We start from the raw sequence: 3,987 nt of genomic DNA, 5'->3' as shown, positions 1-3,987 counted from the left end.
TATTACCGTAAAACAAATTATATGCTAATAATTCTGTATCCTCCAAGTTTCTTTCAAGGAGTCTTCAACTAAGATATAATATAGCAGTTCTTCTTCGCTTCAGAACAATACGGTGTAAAAGTAGAACTTTTGTTTGGACAACAAACTAAGTTTTTACTAGAAACAGATGGTTTGTACTCTCGTAGGTAAAGATAATACTGGATTATTTCTTCAACAGTTGAAAACTGAACTGATGATAACGTCTTCCTAGTTTTTTTTTATCTAAGAATAATTGTTTGCCTGTATTCCGACTTTTGATTTTTAGCAATGCCGTACGAAACTTCATATGGCGCTAGTAAATATTTTTCATTAACGGTTATAAATTTTCACCAAATTTTTTTTCATTATCTAAAGATTTATACAGTCTTTCAAAATATTCTTTTGGTTAATTGACATACAAAATATGTTTTGATTCAAGATGTCTTTTTAATTTCGATGGTTTCATACTCTCTGCAGCCAATAATTCATTGCAGATCATACAAAGTGGTTAATCATTATCCTTACAATTTTGAAATGTCAAATTGAAAAAAAGACTCATCATATTTTCTTTTTTGCTCATTAAATGCCTGTTTTTCAATACTTCGTCTTGCCTGAAAAGGGTTTTGTAGCGTTATCATCTGCGTTATAACCATTCTTGTTTAAGTTCTGCCATTAATCCATGGCCGAAAATTATTTTGATCCTAAAATTCGAAAAATATATATAAAATAACATACTGCATTTAATATTTGAATAATTAATTACTGAATAAATAAAATAAAATCTCGTTACGGATGAACGCTAACAATTTTACGGCGCGAAAACCAATAGCAAATATTAGGTAACCAAAAAAGTTCGTGCGGTTTTTGGTAATTGAATTGTTTTTAGCATTTTTTACAACACCCACATCGCACAAGGCAAGTAGCTTTGTTGCGTAATAGAACGCGTGTGTCACGCGCAGTTGCTGCATGTATAGTGTAGGCTTGTAACGAGCTTACAGGAAAGGTTTTGTGTAAAGAAAGGATGGCAATCCAACCAACGATTATTCGATCTTGCTTACTTTACGAGTTCAAACTTGGAAGGAATGCAACACAAGCGGCCAAAAACATCTGCACAGCATTTAGAGAAGGTACAGTAAGTGAACGCACAGCACATTTGGTGGACTACAGCTGGTGTGGTGCATTACGAGCTGCTCCCAACAGGCCAAACCATTACTGAACTGGTCTACTCAGCACAGCTGCAACGATTTCACGACCTGTTGCTTGTAAAGCAGCCTGCACTGGTGCACAGGAGAGGAGTTCTGCTTCTCCACGACAACGCGAGACCGCACTTCGCTCGCGTGACTCAGGACAAGCTCTAAAGCCTTGGTTGGGAGAGTTTGCCTCATCCACCATACTCGCCAGACCTCTCCCCTACTGATTTCCATTTTTTCTTTTCCCTGGGAAATCATTTAAAAGGACCGCAGTTCCGAGACCAGGACGCGGTTGAAATGGAGTTGAAAGCTTTTATAGACTCAAAGGACCGAGAATTTTTTAGAAGTGGAATAAATAAGCTTGTTTTACGTTGGGAAAAGGTTTTAGATGCTAATGGTGACTATTTTGATGAATAAATGTACTTACTTTTGTCGTTTTGTGTGTTTTTATTATATACGGAAAAACCGCACGAACTTTTTTGGTTACCTGATAAGAACAATTCTTAATTTTATCACAATTTAGTTGTTTTTTTTTTTTGTATTAAATAAACCTTCTTTATAAACATAATATGTGTTCATAAATAAAACTCAATTCGTGCGAACTTAAAAAGTTTTTGAATGAGAAAGAAAAAGAATTCCATTGCTAAAAAAAAAGATCCTTTTAAACAAAAACACCCCTCTATATATATATATATATATATATATATATATATATATATATATATATATATATATATATATATATATATATATATATATATATATATATATATATATATATATATATATATATATATATATACAGACAGTGCCGGCTCGCGGGTATTTCTTAGTGTGTGCAAAAAAAAAAATGCCGCCTTAATTCTTAATTAGCCTTTTAAAAATATCAGAGAACAACAATCTACTTAAATGAATGAAATTTTCATCTTCATAGTGTTGATCGGGCAAAAGTTGCCCTAACAGCAGTTTATAACCTTTATACTTTTATATTTAAAATATTATCTAAAATGGTCTATTTAAGTAAGGTGAGTAGAGTGTTATATTTATACAAAAAAATGAAAGCAAAAATATAAAAATACCTCTTTAAATCTCAATAAAGAGTCACTCTAATTAAATAATTGAAGAAAAAATCATTAATCCAAATTGGAAAAATAATTAAACTGATATTAACTTCTGGTATTTATCATTAAATTCATACACTATTGATTACTTTTTTATACATATAAAAAATGAAAATATAATCGAATTTTTAAATTTGAAATAAAAGTATGGAAAATTCGAAAATTTATCGAAACCTAAATTATAATTTTTTTATTGTTTTGAAAGTGGGACTCTTCTGGCTTTCATTTGAGCAAATTCAAGTCTCAGCTCCCTCATATTTAATGACTTTGTTGTTTTGCTCTCAATGGAATTAATCGAAAGTCCGTTCAGCTCATCTTGACTGATGTTTGATCGTAAATAGTTTTTGATCAACTTTAGTTTGGAAAAAGATCTTTCGCCTTGACAGACAGTGACTGGAACTGTTAGTAAGATTCTCAATGCAATACAAGTATTGGGGAATATTTCTTCAAGATCACGTGTAAATATAAATGTTAGAACATCTAGTGGATTTTTTTAATCTGTTTTTCGTGACAACAAACAAAGTTCAGTCATCAATTCTTCACCAGAAATATCCTTTTCGTCTTTGTCGGTTAAAGTTTCTTCCAACAAATTACAATTATCTCTCAATATACCTTCTTTCATGTTTGAAATATTCGGAATTTCAAATAAGAACTGAAAAGGAGACATGGTTGTTCTAAAGTCTTCAAAACGCTCCTTCATAGATTTAATGGCACGACTGAAAAGTATGTACAACAACAAGATTAAGTGAATGTGCTGTACAAGAGAAAAAGAGTGCTCGTTTATTTCTATCTAAAAAATTTTTTTGTAAGCCCTTCTTTTCCCTCTCATATTTGCACCATTGTCGTATGCCTGACCTCTCATATCTTCAAGTAGAAGTTTATTTTCATTCAATAAAGCCACAATTTTTTGCTCCAATCCATGATCTGTAAAATTAAATTTTGTTTAAATATGTTTCTTAACTTTTAACATATATTACAGTTTTTGAACTTTGTAGTCTCCTTTTCAACTCGATCCAATTGCCAAAGCTTTCAATATGATTAACACTAACTTCATGCCTCGTTAAGTTTTGTGATAAATGCCTCCAGTCAGCAGATCCTGTTCTCGCAAGGGAAGTATCTGTAAAGTTAAATAGTTTACAACAGAAACAGAATATTTTATTCACTTTTTCTGAATAAATTAGCCATGATCTAGGGACTTTCACCATTCGAAATTTTTTGGCAAAAAAAGCTTGAGCTGAAGGAGCGATTATCATAATTTCTTGGGTAACTGTTTAATTGACGGTTTACAGGGCCATTCATAACTATTTTTTGAATATTATAATTTGTAAGAGTCTGAGGCCAATCAGAAATTTCTTCCCATGTACAAAAAGGGAGCACGCCAGTTAAATAATCTCGACTCTCGATCGAGAATCGAGTTTCCCTCGAGAATCGAGTTTTGCTCGATTCTCGAGGTTCTGTTTTGGTTTGATTCTTCACCTTCCATCTCGATTTCATGTACTCTGATCTCATTTGAACTGATTTTATATGGCAAAGTTTTTATATCAGAATCATTGTTGGGGCTATAAAATGTTTCTGAACTTAAAAAAGTATCTAGTTTAGTTTGGTTTTTATCATGTTCTTCCTGTTTCTTTAGCCGTTTCAGATGATACTGAAAACCG

This window comes from Hydra vulgaris, chromosome 13 (genome assembly GCF_038396675.1).
Source record: "Hydra vulgaris chromosome 13, alternate assembly HydraT2T_AEP".
NCBI classification, from domain to species: domain Eukaryota; kingdom Metazoa; phylum Cnidaria; class Hydrozoa; order Anthoathecata; family Hydridae; genus Hydra; species Hydra vulgaris.
The sequence above is the reverse complement of the archived record's forward strand: the minus strand, read 5'-3'. Positions refer to the sequence as shown.